Raw genomic sequence first — 14,337 nt, 5'->3', positions numbered from 1 at the left:
TGTCTTTCTGACCCAGAGGTTCTTAAGCAGTATGTTGTAGAGTTTCCAAATTCTGTGTCTTTTAGTAATTTTCTGTTTGTTGTTGAATGTTAGCTTTACTCCACTGTGGTCTGAGAAGGTACTTGGGATGATTTCAATGTCCTTGAATTTGTTGATGCTGTCTTTGTGGCCTAACATGTGGTCTGTTCTTGTGGATGTGCTGTGTGGATTTGAAAAGAATTTGTATTCCAGTTTTTTGGGGTGAAGAACTCTGAAAATGTCCAGGAGGTCTAGTCTGTCCTTCTCTTCATTTAGTTCTCTTGTTTCTCTTGATTCTCTGCTTCACTGGTCTAAGTGTGAGAGTGGGGTGTTAAAGTCTCCCACTATTATTGTATTACTATTGATGTATTTTTGTAGTTCTTTCAGTAGGTGTTTGATGTATTCAGATGGTCCCTCACTGGGTGCAATGATGTTAATAAGTGTTAAATCTTCTTGGCTGATTGATCCTCTAATCATTATGTAATGGCCTTGCCTATCTTTTATTATTTTATTTAATTTAAAGTCTATGGTGTCAGAGATAAGAATGGCTGTTCCTGCCCATTTTTTGTGGTCCATTAGCCTGTATGATAGTTTTCCATCCTTTCACTTTAGGTCTGTGTTTGTCAGTGAAAGGAAAGAGTTTTTTTTTTTTTTTTCTTTTAATTAGCTAGGAAGAGGAAAAAAGGAGAGTGGAGAGAAGAGGTAGAGAGAAACAAGTTCCTCACCTACCAATGGAAAAAACAACATCAGTTATTTTTGATCAACCTGAAGAAGGGAGGGGGGTGCACATATAATAATAGTAATAATAAAATAGAGTAAAAAACCCTAACAGTCAGTCTGCAGCTTGGACTACTCCAGATTGGCTGCAGGAAGCCTGAGCAAAGACAGCCAATTGTAAGAAGTATCCAAAAAAAAAAAAAAAAAAAAAACCTCCAGGTAGTCTTTCCCAGGCAAGGATGAGGCTCTAATTGGTCAGATATTTTATCACTCAGATAGAGCTCCAGCCACTTAAAAAAGAGAGAGAAGGAAAACAAAAAAGGAAAAGGCTTGGAATGATACCCCGGTGAGCCAGGAATCTTATTAAAAAAAAAAAAAAAAAAAGCTCAGCAGGAAGCCTGCTGGGAGTGGCTGTCCAGCCCCTGGGTGATGGTTCTGGGGTGGGGGGGGAGAATTCAGAAATAATAAATAGATTTCCTTTCTTTGTCCCCCTGGCCTCCATATTCTAACTCAAGAGTGAGTTATAGGACTCCTCCTTGATGTCACCCTGAGGACCCCTTATTCACCCTCCTGCCAACAGCCCAGTATCCTACCCTATCCAGAGAATCCCAGGTCACAAGCTGCTGTTTGTTGGAGCTCAGGCCAGCTGCTGCTTGCAAGTTGCCATTTTGGTTCCACCCCCACTTTTTAATCTTTTGTATTATCTTTATTTATTTTTAGATAGAGACAGCCAGACATAAAGAGGGAGATGCAGAGAGGGAGCAGAGAGACACCTGCATCATTGCTTCTTAACTCATGAAGCTCTCTTCCTGCAGGTGGGAGATGGGAGCTTGAACCCAGGTCCTTGTGTACTGTAACATGTGCACTCAACCAGGTGCACCACTACCTGACCCATATTAATGCTTTTTAAAAAGATAATAATCACTAAAAATGGAACAATACAGAGAAGATTAGCATGGCCCCTGCACAAGGATAACATGCAAATTTGTGAAGCGTTCCATATTTTTCAGTGAAAATTTTAAAAAGGTAATAATCACCAGTGAGATAGCTGACCTGGCAGGGTTTGTGCATTGCCATATGGACGGATCAGGTTCAAGTTCCCAGCACACCAGGGGGAAGTATTCTAACACGAGGGGGAAGTTTCCACATTACGGTCTTTCTCACTCTGTCTCTGTCTCTGCCTTTCTCTCTGTCTGAAAGTTGCAGGAGCACTGAAGCCCTGGTGATGAAAAATTTAGTAAATGTCATGAGACAACTTACTGTAATATTAAAAAATTACAGAGAGAGAGGAGTGCTAGATGGGGGCTGAGGGGGTGTCAAAGTGGATCTGAGGAACCAAATAATAGCAGTGAGTATCTTTACTTGGTCAGGAGCAGGGGAAGGAGAGATAGGGACAGGTTCCAGGGTCCCAGAAACAGTTGAGGTGCTACAGGAAATATCAAAAGAGGGGACCTCTTTCCCAAAGTCCAGGTGTGTGCTTAACCACTATGACACTGTCTCCTCATGATCCAGCTCTGGTTCCATCTCCCCTGCCCATCACTTGCAGAGTTTGGCTCTTTGGAACATGAGTGGTCAGTAAGAAAAGGGACAAGAGCAGAGGTGAGTGTGAAGGAGAGATAACCCAACTCTCGCAAATTATCTCCCTTTATTCTCATGTCACAGATGAGAAAAAGTGTCCCAAGGAGATTACATGAGGACCTTCAGACAAAAGTTTCTAGCCCACTCTGGTGCCTCACCTTCCATCCTGGCCCCCTGTGAAATGTGATTCTGCTATTCTTCCCATCAAAATGTGAAATCAATTTCTCTATCTATAACTGGGATACCATACTTGGACCTGCTTTGACAGATAGAAGACCAAGGGGAAATAGTTCCAGTTCAGAGTCCTCAGAGTCTGAGTTTCTGCTCTCTGCTCCCCAGGCTTCCTGGGCAAGCTTGTTGTCTTCCCCTTACCTCCAGTGGCTTTGCTGTGGGTCAGCAGAGCCATGTGCAAGAAGTTCCATTCTCCTCACAGCTCCAGCTCTCAGTTGGAAAATGAAGAGTCCATTTCCTATTCCTTTTCCTTGGCACCCTTTACCCTCGGTCTTGCCACAGAGTGTGGTCTTCCATTCATAGTCTCAGCAAATGCTCTGGCAAGGGTCACTGTTCCCAGTCTGACCTCACAACTGGCCTTTGCTATTTGGTGGAGACCAGGAGAACCTGGGAGACTCTATGAAGACCCCCAGGTTCAAGTCCCAGGACTCCTTATTGCCTTTATTGTATTTACTATTGTAGTGTGTGTCCTCAGACAAATCACTCCAGCTTCTCATCTGAAACACTGGAATGATGATAATGACTCTTGAAAAGGTCATTATAAAGATTAAATGCCAAGAATGCTAGCCTTGGTGCTATGGTGTCCTGTCAGCCCCTATTACTATTTTTTTAAAGCATTAACACTTTGTATGTCTCTTCTTTATTTGTTATCATTTGTCTCCACCCCCTAATTCTTCCCCTCTCACCTTGAAAATATCCAGTAAGCATGGATGTCTCTGTCTGGGTAACCTGAGCTACATTTACTGCTTAGTGATACCCATTTTATATAAATATGAACGTGCTTAAGACACAAAAACAGATACTGGAATGGCTGTGGATACAAACTGAGACACACACACACACACAGTTTCATAGCAATAGTGCTTTAATTGACAACAGGGAACTAACACTACTAAGAAAGACCATATGTCAAAGAAACCTTCTTTCTGGGGTCAGGTGGTGGCATACCTGGTTGAATGCACATGTAACAGTGCCCAAGGACCTGGGTTAGAGCCCCCGGCCCCCACCTACAGGGGGAAAGCTTTGGGAGTGGTGAAGCAGATCTGTAAGTGTCTCTCTGTCTCCCTCCCTCTTTATCTCCCTTCCTGATCTCAATTTCTAGCTATCTCTATCCAGTAAATAAATAAAGATAATTTAATTTTTTTTAAAAAATACCTTCTTTCTATTACTTGAGTTCTAGTGGAAATTAGTCCACAAGGAGTTCCACCCTGAGCTTTCTTCCTTTAGTTTCCCCTAAAATTCCTCCCCTTTGTCCCTAATCCAGGGGAAAATGGCTTTAAGAACAGCTATGTGCTCCCAGATGCCACCCAGTGGCCATATTTGGAGGTAACTGCTCACAGGCATGATCTGTTTACTTCAAAGTTGGGACAAAATCTTTTCAGCCACCAAGTTAAAGTTGCTACCATGATGCCAGCCTGACTTCCCTGGGAAGATGACCTCAATAATGAGTCCTGGAATCCCACTTTTCCAGAGCCCTACCCCACTTGGGAAATATAGAAACAGGCTGGGAGAATGAATCGACCTGTCAGTGCCCAGGGCCAGCAGACAAGCAATTACAAAGCCAAATCTCCCACCTCTTGCACTCCATAAAGATCTTTGGTCCATACTCCTAGAGGGATAAAGAATAGGAAAGCTACTAATGGAGAAGTGGGTATGAAACTCTGGCGGTGGGAATAATGTGCAACTGTACCCTTCTTATCCCACCACTTTGTCAATCACTATTTAAATCACTAATAAAATGTAAAAAAAAAAGAATGAGAGTGAAGGTAGGACAGTTGAAAATGGGGGGGGGGGGATATACATATATATAGATAGATAGTTATAGAATCAGCCCATATCTGTGACCTTGGGAGGACTTCTGCAGTTTCACATGCAGGAGGTAGAGACACAGAACTCTGGTAGTGGGAACTGGATAAAATTACACCCCTGTTATCTTACAATTTTGTAAATCAATATTAAATCACTAATAACATTTTTAAAAATCTTCAGGACATTATAGAAGGGGGAGCCAAAGTTTAGAGATACCATCACTGATTCCATAAATTCTACTGAGCACTGAGACTTCCGAGACAGTGATAATAGAACATTAAAACAAGTTGGGGTCCTCTGTCCCATCCCCATCTCTCATGAGGCCATCTTGTCCCTTTGGGGGGACAAGATGAATGGAAAAGGAGAGCAGAGAGGCCACTCCAGTGCAAGTTTTCACCCTTTTCTTTTAGAGTGAGGAGCCTTAGAGAGACAAGTCATCTGAGATGCTCAGAGAGAAAGGAAAGCCCCCACAATACCCAAAATGCAAAAGGTCAGCTTGAGGCTGTGGCCTATCCTAATCACCCCACACACCACTGGGAGGGGTCTCAAATATAACCCTGCCCTCAATCCCCCAACCCTTTACCTCCCACCTCCCACCCACCCCAGAGTCTGGAGCAGCTGGAGTGGAGAGAGCAGGGAGGCCTTTGTAACATTGCTATATGAGACAGTGATGGATGTCCCTGTAGGCCCTGGGGACCCAGGGCAGGCACAGCACAGCAGCTGTTCTGTGATTAGTGGGAAACCAAAGTAGGTGATGGGGCTCCACCTATAGCTCCAGACAGAGCCTGGGTACCAGGCAGGCAGAGAGAGAGAAGATGGATGAGCCTGCAAAGCCGACCAGCCACAGAGAGGCTGCCCATCTGCTTCCCATTAATGACCCAGCCACACTCCATTGTTCTTTGTAACTCAACAAAAAAAAAATTACTTATTTTTTTCTTAAATGGAGTTAATAGCTTTTTAAGTTACCATATGTTGACTTCAAGACAATTTATTTTGCAGTTGTTTAGGTAAAGCAGGATTGAAGACCAAAGTGTCTGTGTCTTCCCCAGAGGGGTGTACCTGAAGGAGGAAGTACCCCCAAAGGAAGATGAAGGTACCATCCCCAAAATTCTCCAGGAATCACAGAGCACTTTGCAAAAGTTTGAGAAAAATTGACATTCCCCAGGGTATAGGGAGATGGCTTAATCACAGAGTAGAGAGAGAGAAAGAGAGAGAGAAGGAAATGCTGTGTGTGTGTGTGTGTGTGTGTGTGTGTGTGTGTGTGTGTGTGTGTGTGTGTGTGTGAGAGAGAGAGAGAGAGAGAGAGAGAGAGAGAGAGAGACCTGCATCCCATCTCTCACTCTACTCTGTGAAGTGACAGTGTATTGGAAGCTGCTATTTGTGATCACCTGTGAGGAGGACCATAGAAAAGTGCACGCGTAGAGTTCTGTGGACTTCTGCCTTTGCCTGACTCTGGCAAACATTCTCTGCTTTTAGGGTTCAAGGGATTCCACTGGGCCTGTACACCCAGGAAATCCAGGCTAACCTCCCTTGATGCCTAATTTAAGAGTCTATAGCCCAAATCGTAGTAATGAAGTCCTTTTTGACATATTGGGTAACATGCTGCTAAATTTCAGGGACTACAGTGTGACCATCTTTGCTCTCCTTCCCATTGCTGCCATAGAACCTTACAGCTCAGAGCAGAAATCTTAGTGCCCAGTGGGTGAATGCTTCAATGCCTACACACCTGCTGCCCTAATTTGGCAGACGGAGCTTCACCAGGCCCATGATTCCCTGTGTTCTTAGCCAAAGGCTTTCTTCACCCCAAAGGTTCCCACTTTTTTCAACTGCTCCCACCATTTTTGAAGCTTTGTTTTTTCTCCAGAGCCAAGATCCTGTACGTACACCAATCCCAGTTGCCTTCTGAAAGAGAAAAACAGAGAATGCGAATACTAGGGTTTCCTCCAGTGCCCTATCTTCCCATACGATACTAGAGCTCAAATCTGGGGCATGTGTATGGCAAGGCACTAGCCCTGGTTTGTTAACTGTATCTCCAGCCCTTTCGAAGCTTTTGAGAAGAAACCATACAGAACATACACTTTTTAGTCTCTTAACATCATGTTTGTGAGAGCTACTCATGTTCCTACAGGGTTTTCATTGCTGCTTAATAATACTGCATTGCAAGATAAACCTGACGTACCCATCAGACAGTTGATGGACATCTCATTTGGTTATGGGTTTGGAGTAATGCTGATGTGAATGTTCTAGGTTTCAAAGAGTTTGAAGATGGCTTCTGTTGACTTGGCGGCACTGTATTATCCCCAGTCACTAAGACCACAGCCATTTGTCACAGATTGCTTGTTCCCCAGTCTGTTTTGTCCCTCACTAACCATATGACCTTGGACTCAAGATACAGGTCCTGAAAGAATATCATTAAATTCAATGTTGTTTTGTTACAATGTGCTGGCCAGGGTCACTTTCTATCCATGTAGAATTTATGTTTTGCCCATGTCTTCATGGATTTTTGCCTGGAACTCCAGCTTTCTCCCTCATCCCTAAGATAGGACTTAAGGTTCATTGGGGAGTTTTGACAAATAAACATACCTGTCTCTTCTCTAGACCACTCATAAAATAAGCCTCCTCACACCCCCACCCCTTCAAATCTTCCTTTCTTGCTCCTTTCATCACTATGAAAATTTTACATTTTCCTGATTTTCATAAAAATGGTAGCTGACTTTTTTCACCCAATAAAATGTGCTGCAGGCTCTTTCAGGACTTGAGTGTATTTGTAATTGGTTCAGAATATTACTGCTGAGAAACTTTCTATTGTATGGAATGTGACTGCCTCTTCATCTGGAGAGAGGCAGAGTTGTTTACAGTGCAGGCTTTTATGAATCAAGCTGAGGTGAAGATTCCCCTGCTTGCTTTTTGTTGACTTACATTCTTACTTTTCTTAAACACTTAAGTTAGACCTCATCAATGTTAAAAAAAAAAAGGTGCCAACTTTTAAATTTATGATTCATAATTTTGTAGTAAACATTTTTTGTCCTTTAAATATTTGCTAGTATTGGCTTTTATTTGGAGGTCTCTGATCAAATTAGAGTTAAATATATAGCTAAAAGTCAAGGAAAAAAATTTTTTTTGCCTCCATATGGATTTTCAGTTTTTCCAGCTCCTAGTTTTGAAAAGATTGTCCTCTCCCATGGAATTCCCTGTGTACCTTATTAAAAATCACTTGATGTATGGGTAAGGATCTGTTTGGGAACTTGCTCTTCCATTCCATTTATCTATTTGTCTATCTCCTTGCAAGATTCCACTGTCTTGATTGATTACTGCTTTATAAAAAAAATATTTGTGAGGACAGGCAGTATACACCCATGAAATTTGTTTTCTGTTTCAGATTTGGTTGATGCTTCTGTGCTCTTCAATATCAACATATAGATTTTAGAGTCAGTTTGTTAAGTTTACAAAGAAAAACCTGCTGAGATTTTGACTGGGATTGCTTTGAATCTATAGGTAAATGCTAAGTTTTCCCATCTGTGGATACAGTACATCTCTCTCTTTATTGAGATTTCTTTTAATTTCTCTCATGAGGATTTAGTAGTTCTCAGTGTAATGAACTTGAATCCATGTTGTTAATCATGTAAGTATTTCACAGTTTTGATGCTATTAAAGTGTTTTATGTTTTTCTTCTCCCAATTGTTTGTTATTACAGAGAAATGCTATTGGTTTTCTATACTACTCAAGAAAATACAGGTCAAAAATTCAGCAAGTTATTTTAGTAAGAATTAGCATCTATGGGGCCAGCAAAATAGTTTACTTGGGTAGTGTACTTGCTTTGTCATGCACACAACCCATATTTGAACCTAGAACCCACTGAGTTGATGAAGCTTTGATGATGCCGTGTCGTTTTTCTATCTCTCTTTGCCTATCTATCTAAAAAAAATCATCACAGAGTGGTGAAACCCACACAATTTAAAAAAAAAAAAAAAGCAACTATGACACGTTCCTTAGTTACCAAAACTATCACAAATCTATTTATTTATTTATTAAAATTCCTTTATTGGGGGATTAATGGTTTATACTCAACAGTAAAATACAATAGTTTGCTCATGCAAAACATTTCCCAGTTTTCCACATAATAATTCAACCCCCACTAGGTCCTCCTCTGCCATCATATTCCAGGACCTAAACCCTCCCTCCATCCCAGAGTCTTCTACTTTGGTGCAATATACAAGCTCCAGTCCAAGTTCTGTTTAGTGTTTTCCCTTCTGATTTTGTTTTTCAACTTCTGTCTATGAGTGAGATCATCCCATATTCATCCTTCTGTTTCTGACTTATCTCACTTAACAACACACAAATTTTTTAATTAGAGCTTTCTTTGTTTCCTTAGAATTTTCAAACACACACTGTCATGTTATAATAACTTTGTAAGATTACTTTCTGCAATAAATTCAATTTCCTAATTAGTATATAACTATATTATACTTCCTTTTAAGTTTGCTTTGATACCTTTGTCTATCAAAAATGAATTCATTTTATCTAATTAGTCAGATCTGTTGACATAAATTTGTTTTCCATATTCCTTTATGATCTTTTAATGTCTGTAATGTGCATGGTATTATCTCTTCTTAACAGCTTTATTGAGCTGTGATTGAAGTCCAGTTGTACTGAAAATATTTTATGTTCATAATTTGCTTTTGGACATATATAAACACCCATGATAAAATAACAATCAAGATTGCAGACATTTCTACTACTTGCCAAAGTTCCCTTATGTCCCTTTGGATTTGGTCATTGTGTTTTATATAAGAAACTCATCATAAAGTCTACCATCTTAATTTTTTTTAATCCAAAACACCATACTTTGTCTCTTTTGCCATTTCTGGTCTGATAATTTATATTCTCTCTCTCCCTCTCCCTCTCTCTCTCTCCTCTCTCAACACATTTAGCTCAATGTTAACAACTTCTTGATCTTTAAAGAAAAAAGAAAAACTAGTTTGAGAACTAATATGTCTTTCTATTTATTTTTAGTTTTCCTCCCTTTATTTCTATTATTTTAAAAATTACAAGGTGGGGGAGTCGGCGGTAGCGCAGCGGGTTAAGCGCACTTGATGCGAAGTGCAAGGACCAGAATAAGGATCCTGGTTCGAGCCCCCGGCTCCCCACCTGCAGGGGAGTCGCTTCTCAGGCAGTGAAGCAGGTCTGCAGGTGTCTTTTTCTCCCCCTCTGTCTTCCCCTCCTCTCTCCATTTCTCTCTGTCCTATCTAACAACAACAATAATAACTACAACAATAAAAAACAACAACGGCAACAAAAGGAGAAATAAATAAATATTTAAAAATTAAAAAAAAAATACAGGGGGGAAGATGGTGGCACACCCGGTTAAGTGCACATAATACTAAGTACAAGCACCTGTAAGGATTGGGTTTCAAGTCCCTGCTCTCCACTTGCAGGAGGGATACTTCATGAGCAGTGGTAGGTCTGCAGGTGTCTTTCTCTCCCCTTTCTATCTCCCCCTCCTGTCTCAATTTCTCTCTGTCCTATCCAATAAAAAAAAGAAAAAAGAAAAATGGGGAAAAAATGGCTGCCAGGAGCAATGGATTTGTAGTGCCAGCACCAAGCCCCAGAGATAATCTTGGAGGAAAAATAAATAAATAAATAAATAAATAGTAGCATGGGACTCATCACAGTGAATAAAGTATTGTACTTTCAAGACTGAGGCACCAAGTTCTATCTCTGACATCACATAAGCCAGAGTAATGCTGTTTTCTTTCTTCTCTCTCCTTCCTCTCTCTCCCTGTTATTAACTAATACATAAAAATGTTAAAATAGTATTAAAGAATCTTTAGATTTTTTAGCTATCTAATTTTTTGTTGGAGAATAACTATGCACTTTAGAGTAGAAATTAAGGGGTCAAAAATTTAGCACAGTGCTAGCTTGGGATTTAAATGTTAAAGGGATCCTCTACTCTCATTGCTGTTATTTCCTTCTAGCTATTAGCTTTGGATTTAATTTAATTTTTAGTAGTAAAACATACTCAACAGAAAATGTACAATTTTCAGTGTGTAGATCAGTGGCATTCACATTGTTGTACAATCAGCACTGCTATTCATCTCTGGAATTTTCACCTTCCTAGTTGAGAGTATATCTATCTGTTAAACAGAGATTTTTCATCCTTCTAGCACTCCTTCTATTTCCTGGTACCTACCATTCTACTTTCTTTTTCTTTTTTTTTTTAATATTTATTTTATTTATTTATTCCCTTTTGTTGCCCTTGTTGTTTTATTGTTGTTGTTGTTGGATAGGACAGAGAGAAATGGAGAGAGGAGGGGAAGACAGAGAGGAGGAGAGAAAGATAGACACCTGCAGACCTGCTTCACCGCCTGTGAAGCGACTCCCTGCAGGTGGGGAGCCGGGGTTCGAACCGGGATCCTTATGCCGGTCCTTGTGCTTTGCACCACCTGCGCTTAACCCGCTGCGCTACAGCCCAACTCCCTCTACTTTCTATCACTATGAATTTGACTACACTAAAAAAAATTATGTAAGTTGAGCTATACATTATCTGGTCTGTTGTGATAGATTTACTTTACTTGATAGAATGCCCTCAAGGTTTTCCCATGTTGTAGCATATGTCAGAAATTCCTTCTTTACTGTGTTGCATATATACACATATTTTTGTCTATCTGTTTATCTAACAATGGACACTTGAGTGGCTTTTACTTTTTTTCTGTTGTGAAAACTGTTATTATGTGTATAGGTTTGTATGCAATCCACCCAGAGGCTTCTTCTTCTTCTAGCGTTTGCCCTTCTTCTGTAGCCAGTCAACAGCGTCAGGTTGAGCCTGATGTAAAGTTTCGAGACCTCCTTTGAATCTGGAGAGGTGGCAGTCATTGACTATGTGGGTCATAGTCTGTCTGTAGCCGCAGGGGCAGAGGCTGAATTGTTGGATCACATGATAATTCTATGTTTAAGATTCTAAGGAAGCACCATATTGTTTTCCATAATTGTTGGGCAGTATGCCAGCTCCCCCCTGTTCCATTGCTTAATGCTGTGGTCTATTTACATAATCACTGTTTCACCTGAGACCCACCCTGTCTGCAGGGCACTGGTTTAATCCCACTGGTTCGCACTGTCTTTTCGCTCTGCCCCCTCCCCTAGTCACACCCTGTTTTCCACCATTTAATCCCACTGGTTTGCATTCTTTTTTCGCTCTGCCCCCTCTCCTAGTCACACCCTACCACTTCTTTCTTGGGATGTATAAAAGAATCTTCTTTACTGATTAAACACACATTGGATTGCCTTCTGGCTCCGCGAGTCCCAGAGTCTCTCTCCTGCGATGCTAGCCCGACAAGAGTTCCTGATCCCTCTCCCATGCAGTAGCCTAGGTTGGTTCCAGTTGAGTTCTCTCCAACCCAGAGAGCACGTGCTAGGGAAGAAGCACCCACAGGCTATCCCAGCATATGAAAAGTTATGCCACTTCACATTCCTGTCACTAATACACAGAAATTCCAATTTTTCTACATCCTTGTCAAATCATATTTTCTGTTTATTAGCAGCCCCTCTTACAGGTGTGAAAATGATCTTATATTGTGGTTGGTTTACTTTAGTGTTTACTTTGGTAGTCCCTTATGCCAAAACCTAAGATAATATCACCCATTACACACTATTACTACACTTTAGAAAGTTCAATTTTATTAAAGATTTGGATAATAATCTTTTCATTAAAACAGATGATGGTATCATCTCACTGTTATAGCCTTTAGATGTCTTTTCAGGGAATACAACCTGTTTCAAAAAGGGAAGTTTTCTTAGGTCAAGCTACGTTTGTGCTACCTCCTCTAGTTTTTGGTTTTTTTTTTTCCGTTTTGTTGCCTTTATCGTTTTTTGTTGTTGTGGTGGTTATTATTGTTGTTGTTATTGATGTCATCATTGTTGGATAGGACAGAGAGAAATGGAGAGAAGAGGGGAAGACAAGAGAGGGAGAGAGAAAGACAGACACCTGCAGACCTGCTTCACCGCCTGTGAAGCGACTCCCCTGCAGGTGGGGAGCTGAGGGTTCAAACCGGGATCCTTAAGGCGGTCCTTGCACCTACCACCCAACTCCCCCCTCCTCTAGTTTTGTACAGATGCCTGGCTCATCAAAGCCAATGGCTAAACTTGCAGAAGTTTCACAAAATTCTAAACAACATTAAAAAGTAAGATGTTCAGAATTATTGTAAGATGTATAATAATAATTACTTGAAGTCACCACCTTCTAATAATTTCACTACACTTTCCAGTGATCTGTGTTCTTGATGTCATGCCTACTGTACCCAAAGGGTAGCAGCACTATGCTGAGACACACATCTCTTCCTACTGCTCTGTTTTCAGTGATGTCTTATTTGTGGCTTGACATTGTCTTTGGTGGGAGTATTTACACTATAGGAATCAGTCCTCCTTATATTGTTTTGTTGATTATGCAGACTTAAGAAAGTGTCAGAAAAATGTTAATAATGCAAATTAAGCACAAACATATGTCAACTCTGTCACTGTTACATTGTGAGTTGTACAAAAGCAGTGAGGAAACAGTCTTTCAGTCTTTGAATACTATCATCAAACTCAGAGAGGAAGTTGCTCACCTCATTGTTGGATGAGTGAAGTTTTGACATATTTCACTTTCATATTCCTAGTTAACATAAAAGAAAATATCAACCACCATCCTGGTACAGCTATAATTGTTTGTCAATGATCTGAGCCAGACTCCTTGTTGAATCAAATATCTATCAAATATTCATTCACAGCTTGCTACTGCAACCTGATTGTTGGCAATAGGATTTTTCAAGCTGATCATGGATTTTGCCAGAAATAGCAAGCCATACTGAAACTATAGTTATATGAAATGTACAATAGAATACTGCAACTTATTATTTGTCAGCTGTCTGTTGCATGCCCTGGATATCAGTAACACTTATAGCAAATGTGAACCTGTGCTCATGTACACGTGTGGATATTTTTGTTTTCCAGAATGTCAGTTAAGATTTGCCTTTGTATGAATGTTCCTGTTCTCGCAGGCACTAAGCCGCCTACTCTGGTAGCTCCAGGAAGATGTGGGGGAAATAGTTGCAAAGCAAGCCTCTGATTTATTGAAGCCACCGGAAGACCCCTGCTATTCTCAAACCTGAGCTAACTGAGCTCTCAGGAAACAGCTCTCCAAGTTGTCCAGGAATATCTGAGAACTCTAGTTTGAAAAAACACTTGATAGTACTGATGGGAAACATGGAAAACTAAAGAGTTCTCATGACAAGTGAAAATGAAACAGAGAAGTTTGCAAATCAAGTTATATAATATTCTCAGAGCAAAGAAACTCACAGCTAACCTTCTTGTGGCACATGCCCTCCAGAAAATGTTGCCCTTCTTCATGGAACAGATGGCCCAGGTGGAAAAAATCTGATTCTGACTTCCAGCTGTCAAAATTAATGTAGATGTTCAGGAGAAAGAGAAGGCAGATCTGCAAATACAGCCATGTACTCAAGAGAGCTACTGTGCTGTGGACATTATCACTGTCGCTCCAGTATCATAAGTTCAGCAGCCCAGGAGGACCAGGAGGGCCCTGATTGCATTTCTAAATCAGTCCCAACTATGCCAGGGCCCCTGGGGTTCCAGATTTGTCCCAGGACACCCTGACTATCCTGATTTACCCCCTGAATATCTCATGTACTAGCACATCTGCTTGTTATTCATGCTGTAGCAAATCACAAACCTAGCTGCTTAAAACAACATGAATGAGTTGTCTCATAGTCTTGGGATACGGGGTCTCTTTCATAAGCCTCATTAGGCTGAAGTCAGAAAAGTAGCAGGGCTATGTTTCCTTTGAGAGCTACTGGGGACACATCATTTTTGGCCTCTCCTGGATTTTAGAAACTTCATTTAGTAGCTCCTGGCCCTTCCTCACCTTCAAAGCCAGAGGAATGGCATCTTTCCTCTAACTCAGATATCCCTGCCTTCTCTTACAGGACAATTGTG

At 40.8% G+C, this 14,337-nt stretch overlaps 1 non-coding gene across 1 annotated transcript; it reads left to right on the top strand.

Annotated features, from left to right (window-relative positions):
• Positions 1 to 1,638: 1,638 nt before the first annotated feature.
• LOC132542716 (U6 spliceosomal RNA) lies at positions 1,639 to 1,742 on the top strand. Its single transcript, XR_009553690.1, has one exon. It is a non-coding gene; the product is annotated as a U6 spliceosomal RNA (small nuclear RNA).
• Positions 1,743 to 14,337: the final 12,595 nt, after the last annotated feature.

Source organism: Erinaceus europaeus, chromosome 1 (genome assembly GCF_950295315.1).
Source record: "Erinaceus europaeus chromosome 1, mEriEur2.1, whole genome shotgun sequence".
Lineage (NCBI taxonomy): Eukaryota > Metazoa > Chordata > Mammalia > Eulipotyphla > Erinaceidae > Erinaceus > Erinaceus europaeus.
This window is presented reverse-complemented; position numbering and strand designations above follow the sequence as displayed.